We start from the raw sequence: 12,139 nt of genomic DNA, 5'->3' as shown, positions 1-12,139 counted from the left end.
AACGTGACCTCTACTTATGAGGTCATACAGGTGAAAGCACTCTTTAGGCTATTATTAGTGATTTGCACACCAAAAAAATCAAAGTAGTTCTAGCACTTTTGGAATTGCGTATACAATTATCATTTATTTGACCACACATGACATACAGTGGGGCAAAAAAGTATTTCGTATTTACCTCTGTCATTGCCAACAAAGGGTATATAACAAAGTATTGAGATAAACTTTTGTTATTGACCAAATACTTATTTTCCGCCATATTTTGCAAATAAATAAATTAAAAATCCTACAATGTGATTTTCTGGAATTTTTTTTTCTCATTTTGTCTGTCATAGTTGAAGTGTACCTATGATGAAAATGTCAGGCCTCTCATCTTTTTAAGTGGGAGAACTTGCACAATTGGTGGCTGACTAAATACTTTTTTGCCCCACTGTACATGTGTGTGTGCATGGGTATGAGCATGCATGTGTTTGTGTGTGTGACAGAGGAAAGAGTGTGGCTACAGAGGAGCACGGAGAGAGCCCAGTGGCAGCGATATGTGAACGCTGCAGAGGGGAGAGCGGCAGTCACACCATGAGCGTAGCTCTGCATTCGCGGTTTCCGCTCAACCTGAGAGACGTGAACTGTGGTAATAGACCTCATCAGAATCATTTTAATCTATCAGATAAATGTAAATAACAAGCTTAAATCAAGCTTTTCACCTTGTCATCTCCAAATATTTTAGTTTATCCATCAATTTCCACCCTTTGTTTCTTTCAGTTCATGTGTATTTCAGATTTTATTGCAAATTTCTATACAGCTGTCAACAACATATCGCAGCACCCCCACCCCCAAAATACTTCCCTTGGCTATGCAAGAGGGAACTACATATAAACATATGAGTGTCCCTCGTGTTGAGGGTCAGAATGGTGGTTGTGTTGTTGAAAAAAACACACTACCCTCCTATGTCCAATAAGAAACCACACTACCCTCCCCTGTGTCCAATAAGAAACCACACTACCCTCCCCTGTGTCCAATAAGAAACCACACTACCCTCCCCTGTGTCCAATAAGAAACCACAGTACCCTCCCCTGTGTCCAATAAAATAACACACTACCCTCCCCTGTGTCCAATAAGAAACCACACTACCCTCCCCTGTGTCCAATAAGAAACCACACTACCCTCCCCTGTGTCCAATAAGAAACCACACTACCCTCCCCTGTGTCCAATAAAAAACCACACTACCCTCCCCTGTGTCCAATAAGAAACCACACTACCCTCCCCTGTGTTCAATAAAAAAAACACACTACCCTCCTATGTCCACTAAAAAACCACACTACCCTCCCCTGTGTCCAATAAGAAACCACACTACCCTCCCCTGTGTCCAATAAGAAACCACACTACCCTCCCCTGTGTCCAATAAGAAACCACACTACCCTCCCCTGTGTCCAATAAAAAAACACACTACCCTCCCCTGTGTCCAATAAGAAACCACACTACCCTCCCCTGTGTTCAATAAAAAAACCACACTACCCTCCTATGTCCAATAAAAAACCACACTACCCTCCCCTGTGTCCAATAAGAAACCACACTACCCTCCCCTGTGTCCAATAAAATAACACACTACCCTCCCCTGTGTCCAATAAAAAACCATACTACCCTCCCCTGTGTCCAATAAGAAACCACACTACCCTCCCCTGTGTCCAATAAGAAACCACACTACCCTCCCCTGTGTCCAATAAAAAAGCACCCTCCCCTGTGTCCAATAAAAAACCACCCTCCCCTTCCCTGTGTCCAATAAAAAACCACACTACCCTCCCCTGTGTCCAATAAGAAACCACACTACCCTCCTGTGCCCCAAAAAAACCACACTACCCTCCCCTGTGTCCAATAAAAAACCCCCCTCCCCTGTGTCCAATAAAAAACCACCCTCCCCTTCCCTGTGTCCAATAAAAAACAACACTACCCTCCCCTGTGTCCAATAAAAAACTCCCCTCCCCTCCCCTGTGTCCAATAAAAAACTACCCTCCCCTCCCCCGTGTCCAATAAAAAACCACCTTCCCCTTCCCTGTGTCCAATAAAAAAACTACCCTCCCCTCCCGTGTCCAATAAAAAACCACCCTCCCCTCCCCTGTGTCCAATAAAAAACCACCCTCCCCTTCCCTGTGTCCAATAAAAAACTACCCTCCCCTCCCCTGTGTCCAAAAAAAACCCACCCTCCCCTTCCCTGTGTCCAATAAAAAACTACCCTCCCCTCCCCTGTGTCCAATAAAAAACCACCCTCCCCTTCCCTGTGTCCAATAAAAAACCACCCTCCCCTGTATCCAATAAAAAAACACACAACCCTCCCCAAAGCAAAAAAGAAGTTGCACGCTCTCCCCTATTTTGGACCTCCCCTCCCCCTAGAATTTTTCGTACGGTCCTTAAGTCACTTTGGATAAGAGTGTTTGCTAAATGGCATTTATAATATATATACTGCATATATTATATACGCAACACTGAATGGTTTACAGTGCCTTGCAAAAGTATTCACCCCCTTGCCGTTTTTCCTATTTTGTTTCATTACAACCTGTAATTTAAATGGACTTTATTTGGATTTCATGTATTACACAAAATAGTCCAAATTGTAGAAGTGAAATGAAAAAAATAAAACATTGAAAAGTGGTGCATGCATAAATATTCACCCCCTTTGCTATGAAGCCCCTAAATAAGATCTGGTGCAACCAATTACCTTCAGAAGTCATAACAATTAGTTAGATTGCACACATGGGGACTTTATTTAAGTGTCACATGATCTGTCTCATGATCTCAGTATACATACACCTGTTCTGAAAGGCCCCAGAGTCTTTAACACAACCAAGCAAGCGGCACTATGAAGACCAAGGAGCTCTCCAAACAGGTCAGGGACAAAGTTGTGGAGAAGTACAGATCAGGGTTGGGTTATAAAAAAATATCAGAAACTTTGAACATTCCACGAAGCAGCATTAAATCTATTATAACAAAATGGAAAGAATATGGCACCACAGCAAACCCACCAAATCTCACGGACCAGGCAAAGGGGGCAATAATCATAGAGGCAACGAAGAGACCAAAGATAACCCTGAAGGAGCTGCAAAGCTCCACAGTGGAGATGGGAGTATCTGTCCATAGGGTCACTTTAAGCCATACACTCCACAGAGCTGGGATTTGCAGAAGAGTGGCCAGAAAAAGCCATAGCTTACAGAATAAAATAAGCAAACATGTTTGGTGTTCTCCAAACGGCATGTGGGAGACAACCCAAACATATGGAAGAAGGTACTCTGGTCAGATGAAACTAAAATGTCGATTTTTGGCCATCAAGGAAAATGCTATGTCTGGTGCAACCCCAACACCTCCCATTACCCCGAGAACACCATCCCCACAGTGAAGCATGGTGGTGGCAGCATCATGCTGTGGGAATGTTTTTCATCGTCAGGGACTGGGAAACTGGTCAGAATTGAAGGATGGGGCTAAATATAAGGAAATTCTTGAGGGAAACCAGTTTCAGTCTTCCAGAGATTTGAGACTGGAATGGAGGTTCACCTTCCAGCAGGACAATGACCCTAAGCATACTGCTAAAGCAACACTTGAGTGGTTTAAGGGGAAACATTTAAATGTCTTGGAATGGCCTAGTCAAAGCCCAGACCTCAATCCAATTGAGAATATGTGGTATGACTTAAAGATTGCTGTACACCAGTGGAACCCATCCAACTTGAAGGAGCTAGAGCAGTTTTGCCTTGAAGAATGGGCAAAAATCCCAGTGGCTAGATGTGCCAAGCTTATAGAGACATACCCCAAGAGACTTGCAGCTGTAATTGCTGAAAACGGTGGCTCTACAAGGTATTGACTTTGGGGGGGTGAATAATTATGCATGCTCAAGTTTTCTGTTTTTTTTTTGTCTTATTTCTTGTTTGTATCACAATAAAAAAAATATTTTGCATCTTCGTAGTGGTAGGCATGTTGTGTAAATCAAATGATGCAAACCCCCCAAAAATCAATTTTAATTCCAGGTCGTAAGGGAACAAAACAGGAAAAATGCCAAGTGGGTTGAATACTTTCGAAAGCCACTGTATAAATTGTGTAGGGAAACATTTATATAAATTCATCATCAAAGAGACTTTTACTAATTTTCTCTTTTTCTAAGCCTGAATTGTACATTTATGATATCCACATTAAAGTCTGCTTTTAAACCTTCTTTGAAATGTAGCCCATTGAGTAGTAGCTATGGAAAGCAGGAAGTTATGCAAAATGTCAAATGTGTAATATCCATCAGCCACATATGTCTTGAACAGTTATTGCCCCATTAATCTGGAACTCGTTGTAAAAACTAAACTTGAAACTTGAATATTTCATTACATTTGTGTATTTAAATATAAAAAGGAGAAGTAAAGATAAATATTGCAAGGGGCTATAGCTTTCTGTGTCATTTACTAGCCACTGGATTATATATTTGTATACATTTAAAGGAATCAGTGGATGTTGCCCTCCTTGTGAAGCTTGATATATCTCACTGATAAATATGAGTAAGAAAATCTGATGATCATTTGATATTACAGAGGAAGGCTAGCGCTTGGGGGTTGGCGCTTATTCAGTGAAGGAAATGTCTGTGTCTTGCAAACAGCAGCGCCACTTCTTCTGACCGTCTACTACAGTGACAGGCAGCTGGACAACAGAACACCACTTCAGGTATCATTTATAAAGCCTGAATTGTGCATTGGATTTGAACAGATGATCATCGCGTGAATACTGGTAAGAGGTCGGAGACACTATTTCTGTTTGTACTATTTCTGTTATGGTAATTCATGTGACTGTTATGGTTTTGCAATGTGGAGTGCAACATGTTGAAGTGTATGTTCACAGGTGTTGATATTTTCGAGGAGTTGAGTTGAGTTGGGTTGAGTTGGATTTGGGAACACATTTCAGATATTTATTGCATCAAATTAAAATCGAATTGTAGATATTGTCAAGTTCAACTAGGTTACATTTTCTTTAGTGTGTCAGGTATAGGCTAAATCTACATTTTCCCAAAATCAACCTAATCAGCTCATAGCTCTATACACTTAATACATTTCTATTGGTCATTATTTTCAATGGAAATGAATCTACACCCAAAACATGAACCTGTTTGACTTTATTATGCTCAATTTAGATATTTATACCTACTCAGAATCAACACATCTTCTTCATTGGCTTTAGGGTATAATTGAATAATGTATTTTTTATTCTATATTTATTATGTGAGAAATATGTTCATATTACTATGATTCAAATCTCATTCTGGTACAAATTATTGTGGTGTAGCCAACATGTCAAATAAAAAAGCAAGAAAACTCACACTGTCTTGTGGAGAATAGGGTCAATGTGGTTTCAGTACTCTACACTCAATCTGTGTGGAATCATTCTATTAATGACAAATCAAAACTAAAATGTCAACATTTTGATGTGTTTAACTTTAATTAAAAGTTATTTTCACTGTTAGTATTATGTTTTAAAAAAAATAAGATAATGTACTGAATGTGTGTGTGTCTGTCTGTCCAGACAGTGAGCTCATCTTGCCATTTCTGATACAGAGAATCATGCACATCACAGGAGCTGAAAGACTCATCCTCATTGGTTATCTACTGCAAGGTGGGTCGCTGTGGGAAAGGCTGGGTCTGATGCACTGCTTTCTGGCGTCTCCCATTGCACGTTACCATTTACATTTTATAGGTTATCTGTAGCTAGGTTCCATCCAATTGGAGACACATTATCATGTGAATATTTGAAAATATGAGAATGCGATGGAAACACTATGAACTTTAGATTTTTATTTGGTACTTGAAAATGTAAGCAAACAAGTACATGTTGTGTGCACTATGTCATCATGCACTGATTTCTATCTGCAACAAGTCCATTTGGTGGAAACACCACTGGTGGGAAATTGCACATATTTTCTTTATCGGATTTTAGAATATTCACATGAAAATGTGTCGCCAATTGAATGTAAACCTGGCTACTGCCCTCATTATTTATTTTTAATACGATATGACTTTACTCTCATGAAAACTGGATGGAAACATGGTTAGTGTTCTGATCCTTATTAAAAGCCCAGCGCAGTCAACATTCAGTTTTTCCTGTGTTTTGTATCATATTTATACAACAGCTGATGAACTAACACTGTACAAATGTGATTGGTGTTATTTTCTGATACTTGCTGGTTGAAATACAGGACCTTCTAAACAGCAGGTTTTGCGTGGGTGGAGTTTTGGCTTCGCTGGTGACATCACCAGGGGGGGGCCAAGTTAATAGACCAATAACAAAGATAACAAACCTGTCTGCCAATAACTTCGTTTTAAGGTTACATATCCATTCTCTGCTCAGGTGGATTGATCCACACTGTGGTTAATGCACCATTTTGTTCCCTTCCCAACTCCAAGACAGTCCTAGCAAAATTCTTGCTTGAGGAATACATTTTTTTTAAACATTTAAAAAAAACTATTACAGTAAGTTGCTTTATTGTTAGCCAGAAATAATGTCAAATTGAGATAAAAACATTTGCACTTGGTTTTTAAAGCTATAGTTAATACAATCCATGTCTACTAGCATTGCTACATCCCCCCAAAATACTAGCCAGATTATTCTGCACATCGCTAAATAACTAGCCCCCATATTATTTTACGGTTTGTAGGAAAAAACAACAACCTAGTGAAGTTGAAAAGAACCTAACACCACAGTCTAATAGTTTGTTGTGTGTATTTCAGGTGTTCTGTGCCTAGACTTTGCAGCTCTGATGCCTCAGAATATAGAGGCTCTCAGTGGATCTTGTGTGGCCATTCCCTGCTCATTTACACTGGGATCTGGATATGAGTCGTCCCTCACAGCTTCATGTAAAGGAATATGGAGGAAAGGGTGGAGAAGAGTACACGTGTTTGATTCTAGTCTCACAGGAACAGGCTTAAACACCATTCAAGGGAATCTAACTGGGAACTTGCAGCAGAAGGAATGCACTACAATCCTGAATGACTTCACATCTTATTTCAATGACTACTTTTGTTTCAGACTTGAATGTGACAATGCTCTGAAATATAATTTTCCAGGACGTGTCACAATTGATGTTAAAGGTAGAGTATCATTAGAATATGCTATTTCTGTCTTGTGATGTGTTGTGTTCACTTAAGTTGCAGGTTTGAACTTGCTGTATTTAATGCACTGCTCATGTAATAAGTCTTTTTTTATTTATTTTATCCCTCAGAGTATCCATCCAAACCCACTCTAAGTCCAGCAACAGTGGATGTGATGGAGGGGACCTCAGTGAGTTTGGTCTGCTCTGCCGCAGCCCCCTGTCCCTCACTCCCTCCAACTCTGACATGGACCCCCACACTGAGTGACAGTGTGGAGGATTTGCAGGAGACTCCGAATCGAGTCATAACTTCTCTCCTGAACTTTACCGCTTCACATGTCCACCATGGGGAGAAGATCTCCTGCACTGCGCTGTATAAACGACAAGCTGGCAAGAGTGATAAATCATCCAAAACGTATCTGACAGTCACTGTTCTTTGTAAGTTGATTCATGCACGGTAAGTTTGATTCATGTATGGTAAGTTGTTTATTTCTATAGAATTTGACAACTTTCTGTGCACTCTCCCTCAGACTCTCCCAAGAACACCTCAGTATCAGTCAGTCCCTCTGGTTCAGTGTTAGAGGGCAGCTCTGTGACTCTGACCTGCAGCAGCAATGCCAACCCAGCAGTGGGGAGCTACACCTGGTACAGAGTTATTGGAGAACAGGTTTCAACAGTGGGGGCTAGCAGAATGCTAACTGTCCAGGTACCAGCAGATGACAGTTATTTCTACTGTGAAACCATCAATGACCATGGAGCCGAGAACTCATCTGTCCTTCAACTAGATGGAATATGTATGTACACAATGAAACCAAATATGAACAATATTTTCAACTATGGACAGTATCATAACACACACTAAATTGACTCTTGACATACAATATCTATTGTTTCTTTCCCCCAGACCCTCCCAAGAACACCTCAGTGTCAGTCAGTCCCTCTGGTTCAGTGGTAGAGGGCAGCTCTGTGACTCTGACCTGCAACAGCAATGCCAACCCAGCAGTGAAAAACTACACCTGGTACAGAGTCAATGGGACTGAGGCTGTCACTTTAGGATCTGGAGAGAGCTTCACCTTAGACAGTAAAGCAAGTGATAGTGGGGAGTACTGCTGTGAAGCACTGCATGCCCTTGGTGCGGAAAAAGCCACAGTTGTTCTGCTGGATATTCAATGTAAGTTATATACATTATACTTTTGCAGTGGTATGATAAGGGATGTAATTTAAGGATTTTGGGCACTGGCCAGCCAGGATAGTAGACTGCAATTTTTACTAGCCTGGGTCCAAAATATTTGCCACGCAATATTTGAAAAGACAAAATGTCAGTAGCTGGCGGGCTAGTCGGGCACATTTTCTAGTAGCCCGGTCTGAAAAGTACTAGTCACGGGTTAGTGTGCTAGCTTAATTTCCATCCCTGGGTATAATACAGTATAGCTCCTAGTGTAGGGCCAGAAACATAGAAGCATCAAGACGCTGCCATAAGGCTACATTATTTGGCATCAACTAATGTATCGTTAAATTGTGTCAATGCATTTGGTAATCATTTACTAATGGTAAATGAACATGTCATATTTAAGCCATCATTTTTAAACGGTACATCTAGAACCTTTCACTAATATAGTTGATTCTAATCCATAACCTTATTGTAAAGTGTTACCAAGATGCTGTGTTACCAAGATGCTAAAAACTGTCTATTGATAACTGGTTGAATATGACTCTGTGTTGAGGCACACATCCAGCTGCTGTGACCAGCCACACCTGGTGTGTAGCCAACGTCTGGGTCATGGGTTCACGCCAGTGTCCAGACTGTCTGGTCCAATGACAGTGAGCCATTGTCCTGTTGCGTGACAACCATGAATCTTTACTGTGTGTGTGTGTGTGTGTGTGTGTCAATGGACCTCCATCACTGAAGCCTGTTGTTGAGTTTGCATGGCAGTGTGAATATGTTTATGCATGGCTGTTTGTTCTGTATTGCCATTGGCAATCTAGTCAAGATTTGTGTTTTATCTCAATTGAAGGGTTTCCGAAGACAAACCTAGAAAGCAAAATTATTATTGCCCAAATCCAGCCTCCATTTACAATCCTCCAGCGTGTTTATGTGGCCTTGTAAACACTTGGAATTACGGTCCAAAAGTGGGCCAGGTTTGATTGCCATAACTTAGCCAGATCATTGCCATGAAAAAGCTAGACCTAGCCTATCAAGTTGGATACGGCCCACTTCTGGTGTAATTCAAAGTAGTAACTGGGCCACATCTACAGTATATGCCAGCCCAAGTTTGGCCCTTATTGTGGAAAGGATCTGGCTTAGGTATGGCAACTGAATCTGGCTCACAGCTGGATTTATTGTATAGAAGTACATACATGTAGCATGGGAAGTATGGATAGGCAGACTAACACCACTGTTGAGAAGTGTATAATACACTGTTTTCTTCCAGATCCCCCCAAGAACACCTCAGTGTCAGTCAGTCCCTCTAGCTCAGTAGCAGAGGGCAGCTCTGTGACTCTGACCTGCAGCAGCAATGCCAACCCAGCAGTGAATAACTACACCTGGTACAGAGTTGAGGGATGGGAGAAGGACATTGTAGGGTCTGAAGAGAACCTCAACATCTTCAATGTAACCAGGCTTTCAAATGAACAGTACTACTGTGAGGCTCAGAATGTCCATGGACTGCAGAACTCTGAGGCCATCAATATCGATGTGACATGTATGTACTGTACAGTATTTATTCTACTGATTATGAATCACAATCACTCATTAATGTGAATGAACTATTAACAATAGTTGTGTCCTCCCTGTCTGTTCGGGGTAGTTGCTTCAGAGATCCAGAACACCTCTCGCTGCATCAGGATTTCAGCTACATCTCAGATCAGATGTTTCTGTGATAGCTTTGGAAACCCTGCTCCCACAGTGGTGTGGCAATTGGCTGGAGAGTCTGTCAATCACTCCACTAACACCATCATCAGGGAGGAGCCAATGGGCCGAGCCGGGCTGAGGAGCTCCCTCACCATCCGCCAATCACAGGAAGAGGAAATACCGAGTCTGGTCTGCCTCAGCTCCAACATGGATGGTTTTGACAGCTTCTCATTTAACTTAACATCAATGGAAACATATGAAGGTACAGATGGGAGACGTTTGTCCTGCTCTACAACAGAATTAGTTCCTAACAGTCCCCCCGGTCCCACTAACCATACAAGAGCTTGGAACTATAAGGGTCTATCTTTATTTTTGTCAAAATTGAGTTATTGACATAGCCTTGTTCTGTTCAATGTTCTCTATGTATATAGTAAAAATACCCCTATTCATGTTGTTCAGTTCAAAAGAATACAAGATAAAAAATGTCTGACACCATTCAAACCAATGAGGATTCGGAACTTTAAAGCCAATTATCTCAGAAACATCTTTATGCAGATAGAACCTCATAGTCCCAAGCTCTCACATCGCCAAATAAGAAGGATATTTAATACAAAGAAGGAATGGCGGTGCTTGTTTTACACCTCATTTGTTTTCTCTATGTTGTGATTGTGCAGGTTTCCACCTAATCTCTCTGTTGATCGGGGCTGGTGTGGGGGCAGGAGTGATGATGCTCCTATGTATCCCACTGCTTCTCATCTGCAAGTAAGTGACTGACACAGGGGCCAGGGCCGGTACGATCATGTAAAAGACCTTTGGATAGATTGGTCCAATGTTTGTCTGGACTGGTATTTGACGACATTATCTTAACATCTGTTGTTTTGCTCTCGGGCATAGGAGAGCCAGGCAATCACCAAACAAAAGACAGAAGGACACAGCAGAGTTCATAGTGACTGATGAGGTAAGTAACTACACTGACATTCCGACTTTGCACATGTGTATGTGCTCACAGTCTTAACAATGTGGGAAGGCATTGATATACATATTTCACCGAAGAGTGTGCATGATATTACATATCCTAGATGCCGCACACATTTCAGCACTGGTATTGTTGTTGCAGTGAAAGATTGGAGGTAGCTTGGCTGGTGGAAATAAAAATGTAAATATGCAAAAAATCAACTGTGTGCATGAAGAGGAACTCAAGTCAGTTTAGGCTGCAGTGGTTCATTACTGTAATTGAGTCTTTTGCAGCCATATTGTCTGGATCTCATGTTAAACAACTAACGAACAACAAAGCCCTTTCCTATCCCGTGGTTGATTTGCTCATATGATTGTTTTGCATTGTGTTTTGTGTGGACACCAGGCAGTTACAGCTAATAGGAGTCCACACAAAAAAAAACTAAGTTAGCTTATAAACCCGTCTAATGTGATGCTTACCCCTCAGGCCCTCTTTCAGGAAGAGGACAATGTCTATGCCAATAAAGCCATGCTGGATGAGGCCCTCGGGCCCAACAGGACAGTGGACAGGGAAATTGACGACACAGACCTACTCCACTACGCCAACTTGAACTTCTCCAAACTCCAGGCCAAGGTGGCCAAGCAGGGGGGGGGGGAGGGAGAGATCAGGGGAGTCGCCTCCAAAACGGCAGAGTACGCAGTGATCCGTCTGCACTCCACAGGTAGTATCGAGGGAGGGGCTGGGAAGAAGGAGGCCAATCCTGCTCTGGAGCAGGGGGATCACGCTGAAGACCATGGAGCGAAAGTCTTAGAAGAAACTCAGGCAGGGCACAAGAGTGATGGGGAGGAAGAAGTTGCAAAGGATTCTGCGCTGCCAAAGCTACAGGGCATGACTAATTCTGCCCTCAGTGTCCAGGAGTCTACAGAGGCTCCATTGGGACAATCTGAGCAGCACAACACAGCAGAAACCACTGTGGATGAGGTGACACTGCTTTCTGAGTAGAAAGATTCCTCTAATGGTAAAGAGGAGGTAAGGTATGGGAACATATGTCATGGTCAGGTCATATCTGAGACAAATTAGGGAAAACCTCAGTTAGATAGGAGGAAGAGGAGGAGAGTATAAAGGCACAGTAAGCTGCTGTATAGAGGGAGTAAAGCTTATGTGCAGATAAGCTAGTGCAAGGTTGTGAAAAATCACCCATAATGCACTGCAGAGACATCATCGTCACCTTTCAAACTGT

General features: G+C 41.9%; 1 pseudogene; it reads left to right on the top strand.

Moving 5' to 3' along the window:
- The first annotated feature begins 4,657 nt into the window (after positions 1-4,657).
- On the top strand, positions 4,658-12,044 carry LOC139380759 (myelin-associated glycoprotein-like; annotated as a pseudogene).
- The last annotated feature ends 95 nt before the right edge of the window (positions 12,045-12,139 follow it).

Source organism: Oncorhynchus clarkii, chromosome 2 (assembly GCF_045791955.1).
Source record: "Oncorhynchus clarkii lewisi isolate Uvic-CL-2024 chromosome 2, UVic_Ocla_1.0, whole genome shotgun sequence".
NCBI lineage: Eukaryota > Metazoa > Chordata > Actinopteri > Salmoniformes > Salmonidae > Oncorhynchus > Oncorhynchus clarkii.
The sequence above is the reverse complement of the archived record's forward strand: the minus strand, read 5'-3'. Positions and strand labels throughout refer to the sequence as shown.